The sequence below is a fragment of the Macaca mulatta genome, chromosome 4 (genome assembly GCF_049350105.2).
Source record: "Macaca mulatta isolate MMU2019108-1 chromosome 4, T2T-MMU8v2.0, whole genome shotgun sequence".
Classification (NCBI taxonomy): Eukaryota; Metazoa; Chordata; class Mammalia; order Primates; family Cercopithecidae; genus Macaca; species Macaca mulatta.
Genome location: NC_133409.1, coordinates 171859139 through 171886190, shown reverse-complemented (window position 1 = coordinate 171886190; position 27052 = coordinate 171859139). Strand labels below are relative to the sequence as shown.

At 43.5% G+C, this 27052-nt stretch overlaps 1 protein-coding gene and 1 long non-coding RNA gene across 3 annotated transcripts in view; one reads left to right on the top strand and one right to left on the bottom strand.

Annotated features, from left to right (window-relative positions):
* The window catches only part of NEDD9 (neural precursor cell expressed, developmentally down-regulated 9), a 201339-nt gene that overhangs the window by 54681 nt on the left and 119606 nt on the right, over positions 1–27052 (bottom strand). The window lies entirely within an intron of this gene.
* Positions 1–27052, top strand: part of LOC114677708 (uncharacterized) — a 126869-nt gene that overhangs the window by 25481 nt on the left and 74336 nt on the right. Inside the window, exon 2 of the long non-coding RNA XR_003729139.2 lies at positions 11029–11101. This is a non-coding gene — a long non-coding RNA (uncharacterized LOC114677708). The remainder of the gene's footprint in view (positions 1–11028; positions 11102–27052) is intronic.

Here is a 27052-nt window from a genome sequence, read left to right as displayed (position 1 = left end):
GAATGAAAGCCTATTATTAGAGAAAAGCCTAAGAACAGTCTTAATGCTTGATTCCTTATATGCTGTGAAATGGGGCTTTCATTCACTTTCCCTCCACTAATATTTTGGCACAAGAGACCTCATGAAGGCTACCCGACCTTACCCTCAGCTACCTCTTTAGCAACAGTGTCCTAGGAACACATTCTATTTTCTGAAAGACTTGTTAAGGCAATATTAAAAAAAAAAAAATAGGCCAGGCACGGCAGCTCACACCTGTAATCCCAGCACTTTGGGAGGCCGAGGTGGGCAGATCACATGGTAAGGGGATTGAGACCATCCTGGCCAACATGGTGAAACCCCATCTCCCCTAAAAATACAAAAATTAGTTGGGCGTGGTGGTGCGCACCTGTAGTCCCAGCTATTCAGGAAGATAAGACAGGAGAATCGTTTGAACCCAGGAGGCGGAGGTTGCAGTGAGCCAAGATTGCGCCACTGCACTCCAGCCTGGGTGACAGAGTGAGACTCCGTCTCATAAAAAAAAAGAAAAAAAGAAAAAAAGAAAGAAATTTGTTTCTGCAGATGGAGGGTAGTGTTTTCTAAAAAGGCTCCTTGACTCATGATCCCTGAATTTCTTCTCATTTGGTTCCCTCCTAACTCATTTCGCTCTCAAGGACAGGCTGCCTGGGGAGGGTGGGGCGCTAGGCAGCAGAGAATGGAAGCGGTTTCTCTAGATCTTCTAGGTTGCAGCGATGTGGTGGATCTCCACGCTGTGAAGACTTTACGAGGGCCTGGTGCCTCTTACCACTCAGCCGAGCTTGAGCAGGCTATCGCTGTACAGCGCCTTACAACCACCACTCCTACTGAGCCCTCTTCCTGCTGCTCTCCGCCTTCTATCTCTTTGAGGTGGCTTTTAATTCTCCCAAGAGTGAAGTGCTAAAATGGGATGTCTTAGGCCCCTCCTAGCTCTTGATAAACCATGAAATAGTACATGTAAAACCGTGTCACTACCATGCTACTAAAAACCCAGCCAGACCACCTAAAGTGGAGTGATTATGGGTAATATCTTGACTTGATGTTTAAAAAACTGTGCGATTGTGAAGTTTTGATGTTTAGTGTTATTATAACTGTGGAATACTTAATTACTACCTTTTTTCTTCAAGGAATTGAAAAACGTTGACAGATTAAATTAGGTGTTAAATAAATGCACTCGACTCTAGTGAAATGTGACAAGCAATTGTGAAGCTCTATTTTAGCGTTTTCTTTATATGAAGGACTTGGAGAAATTAACTTAAAGGTGAAGTGATAAGAAAAATTAGAAACACATAAAGATTTAGGCTTATTTATCTCCATAAATGTGCAAGGTTCACATTTCTAGTATTTATGTGCCCCCAGCTAGGTAAAGGCATGGAGTTCAGTGGAAAAAAAGGAGTTTAATAGTAACATTGTGCAGACTGCCTGCAAAGCGCCTCACCTGTTTTCTCTAGCCGTGAGATGTTCTCTTATTACATGCTTTAGTGTGTCCAAATAAACAACTTTTTATATGAAACTGTCATGGAAATCTTTTCTTTTTCTTTTTTTTCTTTTTTTCTTTTTTTTTTTTTTTTTGAGACGGAGACGCTCTGCCGCCCAGGCTGGAGTGCAGTGGCCGGATCTCAGCTCACTGCAAGCTCCGCCTCCTGGGTTTACGGCATTCTCCTGCCTCAGCCTCCCGAGTAGCTGGGACTACAGGCGCCGTCACCACGCCCGGCTAGTTTTTTTTTTTTTGTATTTTTTAGTAGAGACGGGGTTTCACCGTGTTAGCAGGATGGTCTCGATCTCCTGACCTCGTGATCCGCCCGTCTCGGCCTCCCAAAGTGCTGGGATTACAGGCTTGAGCCACCGCGCCCGGCCAATGGAAATCTTTTCTGCTAATAGAAACTTCACACTGTGGATTTTTACAAAGGTTGAGGTGATCTGTCAATATCGAATAAACAGGAATTCCATGGCTGAAATGAGAGTGGCTGTCCCCTCTTTCCGGAAGCACTGCCCGACACAATCATCTTGGTGCAAAATACCTATTAAATGACGGGGAGCAAAGGCATCAGGTCTTCTTCTTGCTAACCCTCTGTGCTTCCTCTGCATGTTCTTACGTTTGAAAAGTCTTCCTGCCTTCTCTGGCACACATGTTAGCACTTTCTATGTGATGTCATGTGGCATAAGACATGATCTTTCCTTCTTGCCATGGCATGACGTCATGTGATATGATGGGACTTCGTAGCCCTCTTCCACTCTCCACGTCTTGCTATTGTCTAGCTGGACTAAGCAGAAAAGGCTCATGGATTGTGTGCCTAAGCTTCCTAGCTGGGTCAGATGTTCTGTTTTCAGTCTACTTCCGAGCTTTGCCATTCTCCAGTGCACACTGGCCTCCGGAAGTCATCTTCCACACCAGGCATCTAGCATAGCTCCAGGGGCGGAGGTAGGGACGGCACAGAGTGGGGGAGAAGGGAGTATTTTAAACACTGAATGACCACTAGTAATGCCCAGGGTACATCATTTCTTCAGGGGCTGGAGATGCATTTTCTCCCCTTTGTGCCCTAAAAGAGCCCAGCTGACCCGGCCCTCCAAGAAGGTTTCCCTCCCGTGCCCGGCTTCTCTCATTGGCTGAGGCCGGACAATCTCCAGCAGGCCCCGGGCCCTGGGCCTCTGGCCTGTCTGGCCAGCCCAAGCAGCCGCCAGCTGGCGCTCATGAGCGCATAAAAGGAATCCGGATAATACAAGGTCTGGTGGAGAGGCGGGTGAGAGGAATGTGGTGGGGAACACAGCACACCCTGCACGGTTCAAGCCAAGCTTTTGAAGAGTTTGACTCGTTTTAGAAAACAAACAAAGTGCTCCAGCTATCAGCAGTCTTTTATTTTGTCTGCTAGAGGAATGCCTTGCCAGAGTGGGCCGAGGACTGGGTGGTGGTAAAGACACCAGTGTCCACCCTTGACTTGCCGAACGGAATATGGACGGAGCATTGCTTTTTGCCCACTAAGCCCGGAAATAAAGAGCAGCTCTCTTCTTTATACAAAAAGCCGAAGGGGGGCCTGGCAAGGAGCATGCACAGGGCTTGAAGTCTTGCTCACTGGTACCCCTGAGCTTTACAGGCACTAAGTGTAAGTTCTCTTAACTTGCTGAAGGCCTGGCACCCTGTGATTTCAGACTTGAGGATGTAGACAAGGGAGTGTCGTAAGGGTGCTTTTGAACCCAGGGCATGCAGTTCTCCTGATTCATGCTCTAACCCGCTTTTGGAGCTTCTGGTCTTAGGAGGGGTGGAGAGTAGTGACAAGAAGCAATGCTGTACCCTCCTGGGCCTAGCTGACAGAGGCCATGTCTTCCCCCCGGTTTTCATTTTGCCATCTTAAAATTACTCTACGTTTTCAAAAGTCATCACCTGTGCAGTCTGGTCACCAAGCAAAAAAAAAAAAAAAAAAAAGGTCCTTCCTTTTTATCCAGATAGCTCTGTGCAATTTTTTCTCTCCTCTCAAGCCCACTCTGGGACTCGGCTCCCCAACCATCCCCTCTCTCATATGCCCCCTAATCTTTCCCACCCTTCTCTCTGCAAGTAAGTTCAGGTCTTCCTTACCCTGAAAACAGATTCACAGTTCCTTGTTCAAAAAGCTGGAGGCCAGACGAGCTTGTGGAATTCAGAATATTTCAGATTTTAGAAAGAGATTTAGAGCATATACCACATATTATAAGACACTCCCAGTGAAATCCATGGCTGCGTCCCATAAACAAAAGCATGCATGTTTCAGCAATCGAATCTACAAAGAGTCATGCCAAGTGGTTAAAAGAATACACATCACCTCGGGCCAACTCCAGTCAGGCTGTGCTGCTGAGTGAGCTATCAAAATACCCCAGATTTTTACATTTTGTTATTGTGGATGAGTGAATATGAGCCACAAACAATGTTCTCTGGGTCTTCAGGATCTTCCCCTTGCCACCTCTCCTTCCCCAACATTGACCAAGTGCCCTCTATCTTTCACTTGCCATGACCAGAGAGTGAGTGGTCCAGCATCCTGGCCTCCTGCTCAGTCCTCCAGGCATCTGCTTCTGACCCCTGTTCCACCAATAACCCCAATAACCATCAAAGCCTGTGCATTGATGCACAGAATAGGAGTAGTGTTGAAATTACTAGAAAAAAGAAATGAAAAAGACTTGCAAAATGCCAGCCTTGATGATGATGATGATGAGCATGATGATAACTGAATTCAGCTGATAAAAAATCACTCTTCTCTAATGGCTGTCAGAGCTTCTAAGCACTAGTTTGCCATTTCTGCACCTACCTGTTGGTGAGCCTGTCCAGTGTGTGGCCTGGTGCAGGTCTGCAGATCACATTTGAGGAGTCCTGCTTCAGGGAACCCCCAGCCTCCATTGTCTAAGCTGGGGACTGTTCTCTGCCTGCCAACTCTTTGATCTCCCCTCAACTCCTGAAACTCCCTGTTATTTCCCCTGTTATGAAATTAGCTCCTTTGGTTTCCACAGCAGTGGGCTCTTCTGATTCTTCGACTTCCCTTGCCAGTATGTTTCAGTCTTCTTTTCCGGAGCCTTTCTTCAAGGTTCCATTCTCAGCCCCTTTTCCTTGTGTATTTTCTCCCTCATCTATGTCATGCTCTCCAATGACTTTTTTTTTTTTTTTGAGACGGAGTCTCGCTCTGTTGCCTGGGCTGGATGGAGTGCAGTGGCCGGATCTCAGCTCACTGCAAGCTCCGCCTCCCAGGTTTACGCCATTCTCCTGTCTCAGCCTCCCGAGTAGCTGGGACTACAGGCGCCCGCCACCTCGCCTGGCTAGCTTTTTGTATTTTTTAGTAGAGACGGGGTTTCACCGTGTTAGCCAGGATGGTCTCGATCTCCTGACCTCATGATCCGCCCGTCTCGGCCTCCCAAAGTGCTGGGATTACAGGCTTGAGCCACCGCGCCCGGCCTCCAATGACTTTTACTCTGATGACAATCACATCTCCTAACCTGTGTTCTGAGTTCCAAACCCTCATTTTCTACTGCACCCAAATATTCCAGAGGCATCTCATAAGCTCCTTAGAGTCAAATATTGGGATGATTAATTTTATATATTAACCTGGATAGGCCATGCGTGCTGCCCAGATATTTGATCAAACACTAGTCTAGATGTTAAACGTTGCTATAAAGGTATTTTATAGATGAGATAACATTTAAATCAGTAGACTTTGCATAAAGTAGATACCCTCCACCATGTGGGTGGGCCTCATGTAATCAGATGAAGGCCTTCAGGGAAAAGAGACTGAGGTCCCCTGAGGAAGAGGGAATTCTGTTCCAACAGCCTTCAGACTCAAGCTGCAACATCAACTCTTCCCAGGGTCCACATGCTATGGGTCTACCCTGCAGATTTTGGACTTGGAGCCAATTCCTTGAAAACAAACCAATCTTTTACTTTCTTTCTCTCTAGACACACACACACAAACACGTGCATGCACGCAAACACATGCACACACACAGACACACACACGTCCTGGAGAACCCTGATTAATACACATGTGAATGGTAAATTCCCTTTGAAACAGCATCTGTTTTAAACCATTCTCTTTCCATTTATGACCCTACCAGTCACCTAGAATCAAAACCTCAGACTGATCTTTTATTTCTTTCTCTCAACTACTTCCCACATCCAATCAGCTGCCAAGCCACATCAATATTTAAATATCAATATTTAAGACATAAATCACCTCCTTTTCATTCATCCACAAAGGGAGAGTCAACCACCACTCAGGCCTGGTTGGTCATAGAATACATCCTCTTTTCTATAGTGATTAATCTGAGAACTTGGCATGTAACTCGGAGTCAATCCAAGCTCTTCTTTGAGATTTGTATGGGAAGCCTGGGAGAGATACGGCTTCTCTGTCTTTGGATCATAGACTGTAAATGCGTGTTTGCTGGTGAATATCTTTTTCCCCTTGTAGAGACAGTCAATAGCAAGAGAGAATGAGTCCATGTGCAAAAAGAAGCAAAGACATTTAGAGTGGAGAGATGGAGAGAACCCTAATCCTGTTGTCTGTGCCTCTGGATCCAGCCATGCCTGAAGTCTACTCTTAGACAACTCAATTTAGAAGGCCATAAATACACTTTCCTGACTAACCTAGCATGAGTTAGATTTTTTTCACCTGCAATGACAGTGTGCTGACTAACCCTCTACCAGGAAGTATTTTCCTAGAAGGCAAAGACTATACGTTATTCATTTGCACCCCCTGTGGCAGCACACACAGGGTCTTGGAGATTAAAGGTACTCAGTCAATATGCTGTGTTGAACTCCCAGCTTGTCTTTAAGGTATTAGCCACATTGTGAACTTTGTGTGTGGGAGGAGAGGGAGACATGACCAAAAGGAGCATTTTCCGTGGCTGCTATGATGGCAGAAATAGAAATGAAACTTATGTATTAGGAACATTCCAGGGTGATGGTGGTTTGGAGCACGGTGACCCAAAGGCGAAGAAGATCCAGCCTTTTATTTCAGGTTCATTGATTTTAATCCACAACTTTAACAATGAAAGGAAAAGCAACACATATTTTCACTATTATGTGTGGGGTAGCAGCAGCGTTTTGTCTACCTGTAGATCTGTATAAATATTTATATTACATTTCCTTGCCAATTAACTAGTACTTGTTAATCCCTACTGAGATGTCATTCGCCCATCCACCAATACTTACTAATTGCCCAACATAATGCTAGGCACCTTGGGAGCTACAAAGATGAATAATACCTAGAGGCTGCCCAGCTTCTTAAATACCTATTACAGTAGCAGCCAACGCGGCTGCAGGAAGATAAACTTGTGTTGGGGGAAAAAGAAATCACACCATAAAGTTATGTAAGTTTCTATTTTAAAATCATCTGGTTCTAATTTACTAAATTTAATGCTTTAGAGCCAATGCCAAAGTGCTACATTTGATTTGTGGAAATACTTTAGCACATTTTTCCATCGTGCTCTTGTACAATATATTTACCACCCTTTTGTTATGGTTAGAAAGATTATGGACCTTAAAAAAAGCCCTCTTTATGAGCTTGCTGATATTTTGTCATAAAATGCCGTAAGATGGAATAAGTCTAGTAAACAATAATATTCACTTAGGAGCATTCCACATGGTTTAGTTTTTTTTTTTTTTTCTTTTTCTTTTTAAATTTAACAAGGATATCCATCTGGAAAATGGATATTTAAAAACTTTCACTATGCCAAACCACTTCTTTTCAGGGCAGACAGTATTTTTTTTTTTTGAGTGGGGGAACGGGGAGGGATGGGGATGGATATTTAAATAGCAGTCATACTGTGCTATACTGCTAACACAATAGTAATGTTAATATCAAAGGATAAAAGGATGTCATGGACCCAGACTTCCAAGAGGGGGCTTATAGAACATTCCAGCAAAATGAACTGAATGTAAGATATCAACCTAAGTGCCATTTCCGTACTGGCTCGGGGCCTGGCATAGTGCAGCAGGGAAGAGGCACAACTTGCCTCAGGTTGAGGGAGTTCCTGGGCTGCTGCCATCTCTCTCGTCCTCCCTGACAGGCTCAGTCCACTGCTATCATGGGTTCCAGTGACAGGCAAAGGCAGATGGATCCCAGGTCCCAGGAATGAACCATCATGATGTGGTCCCCCAGGCCCCGGGCTTCACCAGTTACCTGGCAGGGCAGTACGGCCGCTATCCTGTGGCCTATTATGGAATAATCAAGATCTCTCTCCAGCATTTTTTGCTGAAGCCTCCGTGACAGACTGCGGTTTAGCCAATGAAGCCTGCCTTGAATTTTCACAGTGGCATTTAAAGTTCGAGTGTGGACCCATTTTGCTCCTGCTTTCGGGCTTTGCTCAGCTTACCAAAAATGAGAGGTTTTTCACTTCACACCCACAGAAAACAAGATGGCAGCCTGGGAAACTCCCCCTCTGCCTTGCAGCATTCTATGTCCTTAAAACGAAGGAACCTCATTTGTTTCAAACAGAGCTTAGACATCTGTTACAAAGGAAAGGCTGCAAAGGCTGGGCCAGTCAACATGTTTCCTATGCAACAGGCTCTCTTTGCCTCCAGTTACGTGACTTAGGATGCAGGAGTTCAGACGCATCAGAATGAAGGATGTGTGACTGTTCATGGCTTCCGGGCTTCAGATGACTGTGTCCTGCAACCTCCTACATCAAGATAAGGGTTGCTTGTGAAGGGACATTCTAATGTGGCTCTTCCCTGCCCCGCCAAACAAGATTTGTGCTCCCAACTCCCTTGCCTAGAAGTCCAATCTTCCCATCTCCCCTTGAAAACACTGCAATATGAAATGAAAGTTTAAAACAGTAACCAAGTAAAGAGAGCATCATGATCTCTCCCTCCTTCTGAATTCCTCTTTGGAATATCTCTTACTTCGCTCTTCCAGTCAATTCATTCCTCCCTGCATACTCAGCTCAAGTCTGTAAGTCTGTCCTCCTAAAATTGACTCCAGCCTCTCTAGATGAGTCCTTTTTCCTGAATATGCTTGAAGTCAGTTCTACTGGTTCAACACTGGGGTCATGGCGCCATTGTCTGCCATGTATGAATCCCTAATGGTGCTCCGCCTTTCATAACACTTGACCTTAGAAGTAGGCAATCCCCTATTTGACCCAAGCAATAGAAACTTGTTTATACTGGGATATAATTCACCTACATAAAATTCACAATTTTAAAGTGTACCCTTCAGTGTTTTATAGGATAGTCACAGAGTTACAGCAACATCATCACTATCTACTTCTAGAACGTTTTCATCGCTCCATAAAGAAACACCATGCCCAGCAGCCATCACTCCCCATTTCCCCCCATGCTCCCAGACCTCTGGCAAATAGTCATCTCATTTCTGTCTGGCAATAGCAATTTATAACTGACTTCATGCATTTTTATTTTAAGCCTGATTTCAAAGGCTAACACAAACATGAGATTGGCTGTTAACATTTTTGTATGTATTTCAAAAGATGACTTCAGTTGCATGAACACATGTATACATTTAACACATGCAAGGGAACATGGAGTGATAACAGCCAAAAAATGGTAATAAAATAGAAAAGAAAAGCAAAATTTGGGGTGTGTGTTGGTGAAGGCTTTTGGAAAGAAAGGAGAAAGAAGGTCCCATGAAGATGGGAGATTATTCCTTTGTAGGCTTTCCACTGGGACACATCTAGTTTTCAGATTATTTTGATTTAGGCCAGGTATATTATCTTCATTTTTAAGAGTTTTTTTAACTCATAAAGAGTTTTTTTAAAAGCCTCTTCATTTTAAAGAGTTTTTTAACTCTTGAAAGACAATTTTTGGGATATAGAGCTGAAACTTTCAGGGTGCCATTTTTTTTCTATAAGATCTTCCCAAAAGAAACATTTAAAAAGATGATGTATATACCACTGCTTACTTAAAAAATATAAAAACAGTAGATTTGAGAAGGAAAAAAAAATAAAGAAATAAAGGACAGCCTTTACCATGTACAAGTCATGTGCCAGATACAGCTAAGTGCACCATCTCTTCTCCATAATGATGAATCAGGGAGGGGTTAGTAATCCTACATATGGAACCTGAACCTCAGGGAGTGACTGCCTTGCCCAGGATCACAGCAAAGATCTAACCAAGGCCCATCTGGCTTCAGACCTCATGCTTATAACCTTGTTATTGGTTTTGAACAACATTGCCGTTCTATATATTCTCAAACTGGTTCCCCAAAAGTATCCTAATGAGAAAATTGATGTTGTACAGAAAACAGCAATAGGCATTATTACATCTTCTGGTCTTGGAGAACAGCTGGACAGGGAAGCGGCTTGACTGTTCTGCTGGCTGTTCAGGGTCCTCCTGGCTTCTGTGGCCCTCCGTTCTTAATTGTAATATCAGAGCCTTTGACCTGACACATACCCAAGGCCAGGCGCATCCAGAATGGTCAAGTTCTGGTTGGCACTAAGCCCCCAGCACACCAGTGCTACCCTGATCTCACTTGGCTCTGGAAACTTGCTCGATGGGAGACTGAGGCTCCACCTTGGCCCTGGAATGGCCATGCTACCTGCACATGGCTCTCCCTACAGTATTGGTCTCTGAGGACTTGGTGAAGTGTCAGCCGTCTCTTTTGCCAGCTACCTGCCCTCTCCTCCATCTGATCATTGAATAATGATGCTCTTCAGTCCCTGCCTTCTCCTTCTCTTCTCTCTCCCCAGCGTCCACAGTCATTCCAGCTATTCACCTGCCAATGACCCACTAGTTTTCATCCCCATGATGGGTAATTTTATATGTCAACATGACTGGGCTGCAGTGCCCACGTATTTGGTCAGACATTATTTTGGATATTTCTGTGAGGGTGTTTTGGGGTGAGATTTACATTTAAACCGATGAACTTTGAGTAAAGAAGATTGCCCTTCATAATGTTGGTGGGCCTCATCCAATCAGTTGAAGGCCCAAATAAAACAAATATATATTGAGTCCTATAGAGTTAAGTTTGACTGTGAGTAACAGAAAAACCATAGAAGAATGAGTTTAAAAAGACAGAAGTTAATTTTCTTCTTATTTATTAGAATTCCTGGGTTGGTTCAGATCTCTATAAAGTGTGTAGAGACCCAGGTTTCTCCTCCCTTGTGCTTTGAAATCCTCAGTACAAGGCCCAAGGCAGCTCAAATTCTAGGCATCACTTCTAAATAGCATCTTCCAGCCAGCAGGAAAGAAGGAGGTGAAAAAAAAGTGCCTCCTCCCTGAAAGGTGCTCCTAGAATCTCCATTCTCTTCCCATTAGCTGGATCTTGGTCACATGGTCACAGCTAGTTGCAAGGGATGCTGGGAGGTGTAGTCTATATTCTAGGTGGTCATTTCATGACTAAGGAAGAGGACATTGGGTATCAGAGGATGACTGCTAGTATTGGCCACAAGTACCTACTGGGTAAATATGTACAGTAGATCCTCCATAACTGTTTGATAAATGTACATGTGCCAGGTTTTGTTTGCCTATTTGGATAGACCTCTGCTCATGGTAGGTAGTCATGCTAGGGCACTGGGTAATAGAGTGCATTTCCCTCTTTCTGCCTGCAGGTTATGTTCTGTTGGCTCGCGTGGGCTTCCTTCTAGCCCCTGTGTCTGGATCTGCCCTCCTGGTACACACATGGTGAGTGTGGAGATCATGGTGAAGGCACCCAGAGATTCCTGCCACAGGCAGGTCTTTTCCAGCTTTCTCCAACCCACAGCAGTGCCTGGACCATAGCTGTCTGGGTCCTGAAGTGGGCGGTGAGCCCCCTCGCTGCCTGTCACTTCACAGGAACAGATGTGCAAATGACTGGCTGTGGCCAAAGACGCAGTCAGACATCCACCCCAGGAGCACAAGTTCCAGAAAGAGGGAGGGAGAGAGAGGTTGAGACTAGAGGAGGAATGGGCCTCTGCTGGCCTTTCTCCCCACTGGCCCCTGTCCTTGGAGGTCAAAGTCAGTGTAAAGTCATAAAATTTTGTGAGATGCTGGCCCTGGGTGAGGGTTAGAGCCCCCATGACAAGCACAGTAGCCAAAGCCTAAATCTAATTTGACATACTATGAAAATGAGGCAATTGTATGTTGGCCTTGCTGGAATCCCCATGTCACCCTCCATTAATTTCTTTGTCAAGGTAGTTTCCAAAATCTCTTTTCCTCAGCATCATAAATGCTAGGGGAAAACATCCTCAAGTATTCTTAACACGCCGCAGGGGAGAGAGGCTGCTAACTGCCCAGAATCACGTCCTGAATCTACCGAAGACACTTTTGCTGCCTGTCCTATGACCAGAGAGTTCTCTGGCGTCCCTTCGCTGGCATGCCATTCTCTGCTAACATTCATCCAGTGGGAATCGCTCCTCCCCAGGTCCCCAGGAGAGACCTGGAAGCTGAGTCCAGCCCTGGCTTTTGAGCTTGACAATGACTGTTCCTTTGGGATAAAGGAACTGGAAATGCACTGTGGGCACAGCGCCCCACATCCCATCTCTCATTCCGTTACACTTTGCCACTCTAGGATGTTTCGAAGTTCCCATTTGCAAATCAATTTAACAAGGTTCCAGTCTGAACCCACTGGTTAACACCATTAAAATGATTCTTCTTACTAGACTGGGGGAAAAAACTACACACCTGCAAATTCCTTACTACCTTTAATCATGAACTTTGAGCCAGTGTTCCATATTTTAATTTCTCTAGGTACTGGGCCTTTATTTTCCACCTATGAAAATGTCTCCAAAATTTTGCTGCTGTAAGGAGATTTAAGGAGATGATGGGGTATAGGATAAGTGACTGTTTAATTTGAGCTTTAAAGAAATATAACCTACAATGGAAAGAATACATCTTATCCTTTAAAAAATGTTGTTGTGTAAAAACTGGCTGGCTATTATTTCATTCTCTTGACCTTAATTCTCTCAACATGGAAAAGTCAGTTCAAATGTAACCAATATGGTCAATCCTATACTAACATTTCAGGAAAGATAGTGGTTACAGGAATCAGTAAAGGTGTTTTGCTGTAGGGGTGGTGGCAGTTTAGATTAAATCACCTTTATCTCTTGTCCTCTACTAATGAGATACCTATGGTGGAGACATTTCAGAGAGCTTAATATTAAACAGATATGGATACTGGAGTCCAGGCTGGTTAGGTGAGGAACATAAATCCATACTACAGAGGAAATTGACAACCTTCCCTGTGCGGAAGTTGTGTCCTGAGGCATCTTCCTCCATGATGGTCATGGTTTTCTCTCTCCTCTCTAACGTGGGCAGGACTCACATCAGGATCTCAGTTTTGGAGGTGAGAAAGCTGAGGCCCACTCATTATCTGTAGGAGTGATTTGCCAAGGCGGCAGGGCAGTTCAGACCCGACTCCAGCTTTCCACGTTCCAATCCAGTTCCTCCCCCAACTAGGCTCTTTTCTAGTGACCCACGAAAGCTTCTGGCCTCAGACACGGTGCTCAACCACTTTAGGGGTTTAGGAACAGTGCTACAAGAGGAAAACAAAGCAAAACAAGGAGCAGGCAAGGTTTAGCTGGAGAATATGGTCCTTTCTCTGGTGTTTCTAAAAAGAAATGACCCTTTGTGTTCTAGCTGCCCTCAGAGTCTTTGACTAATTTCTCTGTGTCTCAGTGCCAGGGGTGGCTGAATGCTGGGGTCTCTGTGCTGCTTCATGTCTTGGCATGACTCTGTATGTGTGTTGCGGGGGGCAGATGGTGAGTGATGGGCAAAATTCTCCCCTCACCTCCTGCTTGCACTTCCCATCAATGCAAAAGCATATCTGGGTGCTTTCGCTCCACCTCGGGGTTGAAGGCTGTGTCGATTCCTGTCAAACACAGATTATATTTTGCTGTTCCATGTGAATCAGGGCTTGTGTTAATATCTTCTAGCTGGGCGCTGTGGTGCTCTCTCAGCTAGATCTTCATTTCACGTCTGTCCTGGGGCTCTTAGCTATGCCAGCGGAGCCCTCTGGAGAGCCGACGGGTGTTCTCATTTTCTATCAGCCTGAGCATGTCATGAACTTTCTGGCTCACTGGGAGTTGAGAATACAGATGAACATAAAAATTGAGAAAAGCTATTGGAGGCTCTAAGAGGATGCCAGTCAAGCAAAAGAATAGTAGGTTCCTATTGCAATATTGGAACCAGCTCTCACATCCCAATTTCATAGTAACTCATGTATTATCTCTGTTTATTTTGAATGCTTCAGCAAAATCTATGTTAATAGAATTCTTTATGGATCTGAGTAGGCTATCCATCCTTTAAACAAATTAACACTGCCCACAGCCACCTCCCATGCCTCCTGGAAACACCCCCTTCTATGGTCAAAGAAACCCTGTAGAGAGCAGAACAGAGCTTGTAGGAAATAGACATTTTAGGTCCATGTCACTTACACTATTGAGTTATATAGAGCCTTCTGCACAAGCAAAGCATTATTATCTTAATCAAAGCTGAAAATGACAAATAGAGGACAGAAACAAATTCCTAGCCTGTAGTTTCGTTTTCCCAGGAAAAAAAAAAAAAACTCTGTCTCTTAAATATAGGGTTTGTTTTTGAGTAAATTGGTTGTATGCCCCAGGGCCTAACTATTCTAAGAAAATACATATTTTACATATTCTAAAAATAAATAAATAAAAATTAGACACAGAGAAATGGAAGTGATAGGAATATATTTTTTTTTCTCCTAAACTTCAAACAAGAAATCATTCTTTTGGGAAAATTGAGCTTGAGCTAGATGTTTTTAATGCTTTTCCAGCAGTTGCTTAAGAACAAAACATTATCTTGTGCGGAACAGTAGGGGCACGACAATGTTTAAGTATGTCTTAATGATCTAGGGGTCTTGCAAACATCTGAGTCATGAAGAAGTCAGGCCATAGTTTTTTAAGAACCTCTAGACAAGGATGAGGGTACCGTCAAAAGAAAACGCTTGGATTTTAGTCCTAACATGTTCCCATCTCTTTGGCACTTTCATGAATGTGCGCCGTCATTGAACTTACAAAACCTTGTCAAATCAAGCTGAGTTTCAACCCCCATTGATATAAAAGAGAAAGTATCACATTGCAGGATTGTAAAGGAGGAAAAGATATAATGAAATCAAGCAAGGTCTCCCTGCTTGTAGGAATCTGGCCTCCTCCACTGAGGTTGCGGGGAGTAAGTGTCCTGTAGCAGTTAATATTTCTGAAGGTAAAATTTGATCGGGGATATGTCTCATTCTTCACTTTTATTTCCTCTTACTTGAAAAGTCATATGTCTCCAGGAAAATGGCTGGAGAATATATACCTTTTCTTTCCCTGCACAACCCCGTGCCCTGGGACAAACTCATACTGCATGGGAATGAAAACCTGAACTTTATGTTAACTTATTTCAAATGTTCAAAACTGGTTTCCATGTTTAAATTTTACGGTGTTTTTTGAAATGTGAAATTTTAAGTGTGGGAAACTATGGTATCATTTTGGAATTTAAATCTTCTGTGGGAACATTATAAAAACTATTACCAAAGTCCATTCCTTCTTCTGGACATCACAGGCAGCAACACAAGTATGCTTTAATTGTGTATGTGAATGCAACATCAGGATTCTATAAAAAGAATAAAATAGATCCAGCATCCACCCTCTAAGACAATAATGACTCAGGCAGTGATATTACAGACATGCAGACAAACAAAGATACAGTGAGAAGGAATTACACACATCTGGTGATTTTGTACTTTTTTTTTTTTTAATGACTTGTCATTTGGAGTCACCAGCTTATGCTAAAAGCATGAAGTTACAGTTGTCAGATAAAATACAGGATGGCCAATTATATTTGAATTTCAGATAAACTATGAAGAACTTTTTAGTAAAAGGACATCCCATGAAATATTTGGGTTATATTTGTGCAAAAATGTAGTTGTTGTTTATCTGAAACTTGTTTTTTTTTTTTTTGAGATGGAGTCTCACTCTGTCACCCAGGCTGGAGTGCAGTGGCGTGATCTCAGCTCACTGCAATGTCTGCCTCCCCGGTTCAAGCGATCCTTCTGCCTCAAACTCCCAAGTAGCTGGATTACAGGTGCGTGCCACCGTGCCTGGCTAATTTTTGTATTCTTAGTAGAGACAGGGTTTCACCATATTGGCCAGGCTGGTATTGAACTCCTTACCTCGTGATCTGCCCACCTCGGCCTCCCAAAGTGTGGCATTACAGGCGTGAGCCACCACGCCTGGCTGTTTATCTGAAACTGAAGCTTAAATATAACTGGGAGCCCTGTATTTTTAAATATTAATTATTTATATTTTTAAAATTTTATTTCAATAGTTTTGGGGGACAGGTTGTGATTCTTTAGTGGTGATTTCTGAGATTTTGCTGCACCTGTCACCCAAGCAGTGTACACTGTACTTAAAGCCCTGTATTTTTATTTGCTCGATCTGACCACCTTACATGCAGAGAAATAGTTACTGCCATGACAGCCATCTGGAGCAAGAGAAGAAATCCCACCGGGCCCCAGAGGTCGTGGTAACTTACTGCTAATTAGAAAACTCTCACAGCATTTCTAGCTTCTCTCTCCCCACAGAGAGAGACCCTCTTCCCAGCTACATTCTACATCCTCTCTTAGAAGTCGGAATGAGTGGAATGAAAGTGGCGTTGGTATCTTGGTGTGATCTTAGAATTGTCCCCCGAGATTATTCCTATCACCTGAACTTTCACAAGTGGTATTTCAGTTTCACAAATACTTATTAAGCACACGCTGCTTTGCAGAACAGTATGTTGGGTTGGGTCTCTTTTCTCAAGAAATTCAGAGCCCCAAAGGGAAGACTAGCGTGTCTACAGCTGATGCTATTCAAGGCAAAGTGTGGAAAAATAGAGAAAACGCAACAGGATTCATAGAGTGAGACAAGCAAGTTCTCTGAGGAGTGGGAGATGAGAGAAGAGTTCATAGAGAAATGAGTGGATGAATGGGATTGGCCAGAAAGGAAAAATCTTGCGGGCAGAGATAGAAATCAACAGCTCCCCGTGCTGAGAGGACAGAATCACCAAAGAGACGGAAGAAGAATGTGTGGTCGGAGGGATTCTCTGTTCCAACCCAGGAGGGCGTGATTCATTCATTCATTTGTTTATTCAGTAGATATTTATTGAATCCCAATGCATAAATTAATGTAAAATTGCAATTGTGTGGAGAACTATGTAAAAGAAATTCGTGTTGCCATGAAAGGTGGTGTAGGAGGCATGATCTGGTGAGGGAGGTTGGCCAAGGCCTTTGTGAGAGAGGTAAAGACTGAGGGGAATAGAATTAGTCCGGTGACAAGAGGTGGTGAGGGCCTGGGAGGAGGAGAACTAAGGCAGCTGAAACAGCATGTGTGAAGGCCCTGTGGCAGAAGGAAGCACGGGGCATCCAAGGAACTGAAAGCAAGCTTGGCGCACAGGGAGCATGGTGGGATTTTAGGCTTGAGAGGCACAACATTCTTTAACAGATCCCAAAAGGCCTTGCATGGATCCACATAGCCACTGGAGCCATACAAGGCCTTTTGAGATCTGTTAAGGATTTTTCTCTTAATCCCTGAGCACTATGGAATCGTTTTATGTATTTAAGCAGGAGTGTAACATAATCAGCCTTCAGTGTGAAGGAATCCCTCTGGTTGCATAGGAGGGGAGAGATTGGAAGGGAACCAGAGAGTTATAAGGAGACTGGTTAGGAGGCTACTGCAGAAATTTGGGCAGAAGTTGAAGGGACCCTGTATTCTCCTGCTCTCCCTGTATCTCTCCTAATACTGTTGTTTTTTTTTTTTTGTTTTTGTTTTTGTTTTTGTTTTTTTGCTACGGAGGAATGCAGGAGTAACACCACTAGGCCCCCATCCTCATGCCCACACAGCATCTGGGTCTTGGCCCAGCAAAGTGAAAAGAATTTCCCAAGTCATTATGTATGGTTTTTGCTAGAGGCTGGTAGGGCATGGGGTATCATAGCTGAACAAGAGCAACTCTCTGGAGCCCTGAGGGAATATTTCAAGCCTCAGAGAGTTAAGGGAATGTAGGCAGATTCACAAGCCACCTGGCCTTGGCGCTTCAGAACCACCTTTCCTATGCCAAGCACCTGCCAAGGCAGGGCCCCCATCTGGCTGGAATCTTCCCGGTGAGACCATCTCCCATTGGTTCCTCTCCTGCCAGGTGTATGTGCAGCAGGAGGGCAGAATATTTCTGTAATACTTGGCAAACTTGTGGAAACGCTCCGGCCCACTCTAGCACCACCACAGACGCACCTCTGCTCTTATTGGCTGTATTCACCAAACCATTATCAAGAAGTGTAGGTGGTATCTCTTTCACAGTATTTATTAGTATTTAAATTTTTTTTTTTTTTTTTTTGAGACAGGTCTCACTCTGTCACTCAGGCTAGAGTGTGGACCTTCCGGCTCAAGTGATCCTCCCACCTCAGCCTCCTGAGTATCTGGGACTACAGGTGTGTGCCACCATGCTTGGCTAATTCTTACGTTTGTTTTTGTAGAGATAGGGTTTCGCCATGTTGCCCAGGTTGGTCTCAAACTCTTGGCCTCAAGCGATTCTCCTGCCTTGACCTCCCAAAGTGCTGGGATTACAGGCGTGAGCCGCCCTGCCCGGTCGAATTCTGATATACTTATTACAAACCCTGGATTCAATAGAGCCTTTGCAGTAGGCTGTTTGTATCAATAGATGTGAATTGATTTAGGTGACATTCTGTCTTTTGTGCAAACTCAGAGCAGCCCCACGTGGATGGCATATTTGCAGGTTGACCCACTCTCACTCACCTTTTAACTTGACTGCAGACCAAGCCTCTCTTGGAGAAGTGTTTTTCAACCTCCCATGCTCATGAACGCCAGGAAACAGGGTGACAAAGTGACGATAAGGATAGTAGGTCACTTTGGCACTCAGGCCCTGGAGAAATGTAAAGTATGGCCATTGGACCCGTGGTTCCAGACTGATACTCTTCTGGGGGACCATCAGTCGCCTGTATCAGATCCTTCAAACGGTGGAGCCAGGGTTCCTCAACTTTGGCATGATTGACATTCTGGGCTGGATAATTCTTTGGTGTTGGAGAGTATCCTGTGTATTTCAGGATGTTTCGCAACAGCCATGGCCTGTACACATTAGATGCCAGTAGCATCCACCTCCTTCAGTTTTGACAGCCAAAAATATCTCTACACATTGGCAAATAACCCCTGGGAGGTAAAATTGCCCCTTGTTGGTTGCCCTGGTGTAGTCTTCCATCCTCATTGATCTAATGGGAAGACTAGGATCTGGAGAGGGAAGAGAGGGAAGAGTGCCTTCTGAGGGCCCAAGGAGGCAACCTTGGAATTAGCCTAGTCCAGGTCTGTCTAACAGCCCCCACAAATAGACCTTTTTTTCCTGAACTTTGCTTCTTTTTGTCAATGTTCTCATTCTAGATACTGCTCCTTACTTTTTCCTTTTTGTTCTAATTTTTTCTGGGGTCCCCTTTCTCCCAAGGTCTACCTGGAAACACTGAGATTTGCAAAGTTGAATTCCAATGCAGCAGAAGAGCCTGGCCCAGGGAAAACTCTAAACAAGATGAGGGCTGAGGCTTCTCGTTTCTGCCTTCCAGCAGCCCGGCAGAGTGACAGAAACAATGTAGATTCTTTGTGTGTGTGTGTGTGTGTGTGTGTGTGTGTGTAGTGTGCACCAAAGGTTATCTTGTCTTATATCTTGTCTCTTTTTATTTTTTGTCTCTAGTTATTTGTCCCCTACTCATAAGCACATGTCCTTATATCCATCTCTTGTTGTTTGAAACTGACTCTGAAGTCTTCATTAACAGCAAAATATAAATACCTGATCATAATCACAAATGATCACCTTCCACAGAGTTGGAATATCCCCAAAGAGGCAAAGGCCAGAAGAAAGAGGGCTCAATTCTGTTACAGCCATGGAATTGCACTCTTGAAGCACACAATTATGGACTGTTTTCTAAATGAACCAAAGTGCAAACTGAAGGTAGAGAAACTCAAATTTTATCACAGCATCCCACAGCATACTTAAGAGTTGATTTCCCATTGTAACTGCATTTTTACAGGGCTCAGAGCATTCAGCTATGGATGTTCTGAGCCTGGCGTGTGCCTACCAGGGAGACTCAGGGGCTGAACCAGGCCAACAAGGCTTTCACATCAGCATTTTTCTCAAGAGCTGGGCCCCAGCACCCCGGCTGGCTGGCTCTTCTATTAGAGGTGTGAATGCTCTTCTCTGAATTTTGCTTAGAGCAAGGTTCACTTGATACTGTAACATGTTCGCTATCAAGAATTTTAAAGGAAGTGGTTTTGTGGGTTTTAATGCATTTTTTTGCATTTAAATTTCAGGTCACTCAGCTATTGGGCTGAAAAAGCCTTTTTTTTTTTTTTTTTTTTTTTCCTATTTGGCTTTCTTTGGAAGCCAGTTCATCATCTGAGTTCTCCTGTAATCTCAACTAAAGCTTTCAGGTTCTGAACTACCTGAAGCCAGGCAAGTCATAACACATCATTACTGACTTCTGGCCCTTTCCTTCCAGCCAGTGTGAAGCTGAGAGGGGTCATTAAACTTCCCCAGAGGGTAATGTCCATTGGGTTGGAGGACACAAAGCCATAAACTTGTCAGAACTGATTGCACCTCAAAGCAAGGTAGTGCTTGTCAAGGGCTGGGGGAAAGGTTGTTTATGACTTCACAGGTCTCTGGCATCGCAGATGTTGTTTCTGTCGTCAGAAGAGCAAGAAGAGCTGCAATGTGAAACCAGAAAACAGACACCCTTCGTCTCTCTGTGCTGTTGGTCTTTTCTGGGGAGACCAGTGGAGTCACTCTGGGCAGGACTGAGGGGGACCCGGGCATCGGGTATATGACCAAGCCCTGGACAGTTCACGTGAAGGAGGAGGACCCAGCTCCAAGATCAGGAGGGAAACGTGCCTGACCTTTGTGCTGCTCTGCCAGGGGAGGTGTTCTTTCACCTCCTCACCCGGTGGCTGCAGGCAGGCTGAGAAGCCTTGCACAACAAGACACTCTGGCAGCAGGAGGGCTCTTTCTACTGCCTTTTCTCTGATAACCTTGCAGGGAGTGTTGTTTTGGCAAGCGAAGGTATCTTGGAGTGTACCCTCCACCTGGAGCCTGCCTACTCAGAAATATTCTCCAGCTCACTTAAGCCTAAAGACTTTTCACTTCCAAAGGCCAACCTGGAAGGGGGCAGCAATGGCTAATCTCAAGTTTTTAAAACAGCAGATGATTTCAGATTCCTGCAAACTAAGCATTGGATTGTATCCTTGGAAACAGCAGGACCCTACAAAGGCTTGAAGTTACAGGGTTGACTTTGAAGATGGGTTCTGTCTGTACAGCATTACCAAGGAGTATCACTGTGAATAATTTTATTAGTATGTGTAATAATTTAATCTTAGTGCTTTAGGCATGTGTTATTATTAGCAAAATTGACTGCTTATACAGTGGAATTTTGTTCATATGCTCTCAATTCGAAGCAAAAGACAAAAACCACCTTACAAAAACAAATAATACAGAGACATGTATGGTCTGAAACATATTCCTTCACTTCCCTTGGAGTTAGAGAAACAAATTGTATCTTTAGGAACAATCGATATAATTTCTATTTTTCCTAATAACAGAAGTAGGTATTGTTTTAAGATAGAGTCACCAAATATTAATATTAATTAGCAATTTTAAAGTGTAGGATGAGGATATTGAGAATGATGCCAATACTATCGAACCTTTTGAGAGATCAGATTAGATGGTTGCATGGTATGGTATGAGTAGTGCAGTGCTTCACTGCACCCTTAAAACACACACACACACACACACACACGCACACACACACACACACCCCACCAGAGAAACAAAGATCCTTCTCCATCTGCTTGTCTCAGTGTCAGAAATCGTACCATTAGGGATTCGTTCATTTGGCTTATAGCATATAGCCTTTCTTTTAAAATACAAATAACCCTAGAAAAAGGGAATTAAATAACTAGTAGTCACTTACATTATAGAAATAATTGTTTTTAATATTCCTCCAGGCCTAGCATCATTGGCCATATATAAAAAAGTGTTCAAAAATATATGTTGGTATATAGACAAAAATAAACAGAGTAGAGAATGTCCATTGAGAAGCTCCCAGCAGGCCTTTCCAACCTCTGTCCTAGCACACCAAAAATTCTGTGCTAAAAACACTCAGCATGACAGTGAGGTGGTGAAAAACATGGTCTTTAGAATCAGGTGGAATTGGTTTCAAATCCAGAGTCTGTCACATTAGGGTGTGTGCCTTTGGGAAAATGAATCATTCTGAGTCTCAACTTGCCTATCTGTAAAGTGGGGTTAATAGTATATGTTTCATAAGGTGTTGTCACGATAGACAGAGATAATGAATGTAAAGCCACATAGTAAATGTTCATGAAATGATGAAGATCATAAAGATGGTGATGAAGAAGATGATGATTTCTCATCCCATCCATTGTCACTCCAGTTCTGGGCATTGAGTGAATGGGCTTGAATTAAATGACTTACAGAAGTGGTAGAAGTTGAGCAGCATGTACGCTGGGGCCTAAGTAACTTGAAGATCCTGGACATCTGGGGTAAGGATGGTATTGAAGAGGAAGATTATATAGAAAGTGTGTTAATCACAGAAATAGTCACACACTATTTCTCAGTTTTCGGTGCGTGAGTCTTCACACCTATTAACCATTCTCAGTGCTGAAAGGATGTGATACTGTGTGTGAGCATGTGTGTGTGAGCACACATGTGAGCGTGTGTGTGTGTGTGTGTGTGTGTTGCAAAAGAATTCTTTCTGGGGTTCATGCTCCATAATTCTTCGCATTTGATCATGTCCTGGTTGGCTCACTAGGGACAAAGAATGACAGGTTTTGAGTTATTTTTTAATGACTATAAAAATGAAGCCATTTTGGAAAGTAAGCTCATATGTGGCATGAGATGTTTTGTGGCTCCCAGCAGTTTTCTTTTTGCAAGATTTGAGATGACTGAGCATCCCTGAGTACCAGAGCAGTGATGATTAGCAATAATAACGATAATGATGAAAATGTACATTGGTTTGCATCTTTTCAGATTACCAAGCGTTTCCACATTCAGTGTCTCAGGTGGTTTACATAACAACTCCATAACATAAGCTAAGTAAGGGAAGTTATTTATTTATTTATTTATTTATTTATTTATTTTTTGAGACGGAGTCTTGCTCTGTCGCCCAGGCTGGAGTGCAGTGGCCGGATCTTGGCTCACTGCAAGCTGCGCCTCCCCGGTTTACGCCATTCTCCTGCCTCAGCCTCCCGAGTAGCTGGGACTACAGGCGCCCGCCACCTCGCCCGGCTAGTTTTTTGTATTTTTTAGTAGAGACGGGGTTTCACCGTGTTAGCCAGGATGGTGTCGATCTCCTGACCTCATGATCCGCCCGTCTCGGCCTCCCAAAGTGCTGGGATTACAGGCTTGAGCCACCGCGCCCGGCTAAGGGAAGTTATTAACCCCATTTTCTATATGGCAAAATGAGTCTTTAGAGGATTAGTAACTTTCTCCCTGGTATTCTGCAGAATCACAATTAGAACCTATGTCTTTGCATTCTTGGTGTATGTTAAAATCAGTCATAGAGGTAAAACAATGATGCTTAATACAATAACTATCCTCCCACATTTTTGTTGATTTTCATTAGCATGTTTATATTTCAATTCATTCATTCAACATAAATTGAGCTCTTTGTCATGTGCAAGTCATTAGAAACACAAATAGGGCACAATCATTGCTCTCAAAGAACAATAAAGTTGTCTCTTATCTGTTATAAACTATACCAACTTTATGCTTTTAACTTTTCTAATTCAAAACTGGCGAGCATGACTGCCTTTATGGGAACAATCAGAGAGATTATATGGATGTGGATCATGGAAAATCCAGAATATATGGCTGTTGTGACAACTTGTACCTTGTTTTTACCTTATTTTCTCTCTTCGCCTTGTTTTTGCTCTGCTAAAATCTCCAAACAACTAAAGTCTGTGTGCAGTGAAAGACCACTTCGACCCAGCGGTGAAGCTTGCAGAACACCAGACAGTCGTTATTGCTATGATGTGTTAGATTCTTGTCTTACCCTGAGGATGTCAAATTTGGAACTCAGCTCCTTGGAATAATTATTCCTAGTGGAAACCTCCACCTTAAACACCTTTCAAATTCCTTAACTTTATCCGACTTTGGAGCATTTCTTTTAAAGAAAAAGAAAAATGGAAAGCCTTATGTATTTTGGAATATGCCCCAGTGGAGAAAATTGGTGCCAAACATGTGCCCGGACCTGACTTGCAAAGGGCTGTGGTTTAATGAGACCCTTTGCTTTGCAGTCTGCTGACCCAGCTTCTATTTGCTGAGAGTTGATGGTACAAAAGCTCTAGCTCTCAGATTGCCAGTGAAGCAGCAGAGCAAATTAGCAAGAAACTTCCAAAAAGAAGGCACAAAGAGGCTTTGCTTTAAAGACTTACTTTCTCGGCAATCTTAAAATTTTGGCAGCTGCGTTGGTGACAGATTGTTAGCAACATTCTACTGGCCTAGCTGAACATTTGCTGTCCTTACCACCCTATACCCTCCCAGACTGTGCAATCAAGAGCATGCGGTCTAAATTCCCTCCCTGTCCTAAGGTGCCAACACACAACCCACCCTTCAGAGAGTAGAAGAGGGAAAACACAGGCTTTGTTCACTTCCCAGATTCTCTGTGTGAAGTGAGTTTAGGAATTTATGTGTGGTTGGAACGGGGAAATATGACTATTCTGGAAGCTGTATACCAGTGTGGCTCTACATTTCCAATTTGGCTTCCCTATCCCATAATAGGGTTCTTAGAGAAAAGCATTTCCATCCTCACATCTCAGAAAGCTAAAATAGAAAAGTCTGAGTTAAACACAGGATACATTCACTAAAAGAATAAAATAAGTTAAAGCCCAGTTAAATACATGGAAAATGGGTATGTGGATGAACAAAGAAGACAGCTATTCATGGAATTCAGGTAAATTATGACATCTGCTTAATGTGAACGTCACAAATAAAATCAGGTGACATTTAAAATGCAAAATCCTACATTAAAGTGTAAATTCTGGGCCCAATTCTCACCCAATACAATTTGATGGAAATTGTCTTATAGAAAATGAGTTATTCAGTTTTTTTTCCCCATTTCCTATGGTGAAAATCTGGGGTAACCAATGTTTTAATAGGAAATCCAAAGGAAATGAACAGTATGACCTTGGCTAATTTTTAATTCTGATGATTTCATGATATGCATAGTAATTGCATTTTTGGTTTTGTTTGACTTCATTTCAAAGCTATTAAATATATGTTCAATGCAGGGGATATGTTCCAGATAAACCATTGTTTGAATGTTAAAATTCATGTAAATCATATAACCAGGCAGGATTTTGTAGCTTTTTTGTGTGTGTAAGGGGGAGGATTCTGATTAAATGTGAAACAACTCAAAGAGGTTCAAGAGTCTGGCGTTCATGATTAATAGTCTGCAGTAGATATTAGAAATCCAGACAGACTGAAGGCAAAATGCCTTCTCTTTGTAGACAGGCTGTATTCTAACCTCCAAGGACTCTGCATATTTAGCCACTCTCAATTCAACTGCCTTTGCCAGCCCAGGCTTCACTGGATTAGAAAGTAGTGGAAAAACCCTCCCAGGAGTGATCGTCTCAAATTCCTTTAGTGTTTAATCTGTCTGGCGCATGGATGGCCCTCTTGAACTGCAGGGAGCACATGGCAGAGAGAAACGTCTTGGGCTGGCTGGCTTGTGCTTGGAAAGTGAAAGCAAGCTGTTATTTTTGCCTTCCCAATTCACATTCCTGGCCTTTGACATCATGAGGTCATTGTTTGGTTGGCTGGAAGGGTGTCACACGTGGATAGGTGCCATTAGGTCACATGTGCATAGGTGCCATTTTTGTCTGGGACATTTACACAGGGTACTTATAACCTCTTTTGGTAGACTGAGCCCTGTTGCTCTTAAGAAAGGAAGTTTTTTGTTAGTCCTAACCCAAATTTTAATGTATGCTTCTGTAAGCCTATATCCTTGCAAACCTTAGTCAAGATAGAGTCCATTTCCCTCACAATAATCCATGTAGATATCAGAGCATCTCTTAGTCTTCTTAGGTTCAAGTCTAGACTTGAGGCTTATTAGCTATCTGGCCATGAGCATATTCCTTAATTCCTCTATGTTTCAGTGTCCTCATCTTTAAAGTAGGGACAGTAGTAGAACCTCCTTCATATGGTGGTTGTAAAAATTGAACAAGACCACTTGTGTAAACAACTTAAAGCAGTGCCATTCACAGGGAAACACTCAGTTAACATTGATTATTATTATAATCTTTATCCTGATCTTACACTTATTTTTGGTATTTCCTTATGTATCCTTTTTTTCCCTGGAGCCCTGGAACATATTAATAGGGTTCTCAATATGGCCTCTTTATCAATAAATATTTACTGAAGACCTGTGTGGAGGATATTCTATTTTGAGAAGCTTTTTGTCACAATCTATAACTATTCATTTGGTCTGGTCTTTTCATGTGCTAAGACGTGTAAAACTGACTAAAAATACAGGCAACATTTAGGAGACAGAGTAGGCAAGAGCACACTGGGTGATACTTCTTGAAAAAGTTCGAGATGTCCATGTCTAGAAGGGTATGTACTACTTAATCCATACTAGAATGTACTATGGAATCACGGGATAATGAATTCTTGGTTATTTGGTATGTGCTTTTTGGAATGAGCATACATTAAGAATATGCAAAAAGACTTCTTTGGTACCCATGAAAGTCACTACAAGTGCGGTAGGAAGCAGGACTCTGGAGGTGGGGCTCAGACACCGGACCAAACTGAGGACTAGCTAAAACAAGGATGGGGCAACACTCCGTGGCAATACTCCAACCTTACCGCCCCTTTCCATGGTAAGGACTCGATGACCCAGAAGTTACTCCCCTTTTTCTAGAAATTTCTGCGTCATTTGCTCCTTAATTTGCATGTAATTAGAAGTGGGTATGAATTTGACTGCACAACTGCCTCTGAGCTGTTACTGTCAGCACACTGCCTATGGGGTAGCCCTTCTCTGCAGGACCAGTCATGGAGCTATAACTGCCATCTCAATAACGCTATTTTCTTCTACCATCTTCTACCACCGCTTGCTCTTGAATTCTTTTCTTAGCAAAGCCAAGAACCCTCCCGGCCTAAGACCAGATTTGGAGCCCCCTGCCCTGCATCACAAGCACCCAAAGAGCAGAACTAAATCGAAGGTCCTAACAAAGGAAATCAGACAGAAAGATGAGAGAGAGAAATGGTGGCCTCCTCAGGGAAAGGCGAGGAAGTGACTGCCGGGTGCCTTCTGGACTCCATGGAAAGCATGGAAGAAGGGAAGCGGCAGCCATCAGAGTTCCCCGGATCATGTCTGGGGCAAGGAAGGAGGGTCAGCCTCTGCTGCCGTTCTTGTGGAGAACGGACTTTGCAACCGGCTACCTCCCCGCCGGAAATGCAGATTGAGCCCAGGGGCTGAGGGGGCTGAGCCGTGGCGAGAGGGCGCCCAACAAGAGCTGGACCCCCATCGCCTCCTCGAGGTGACAGGAGCATGCCCAGGCTGCAGTCTGAGTGAGATGGCGCCCCCAGAGGAGGAATCAGGGCTCTGTG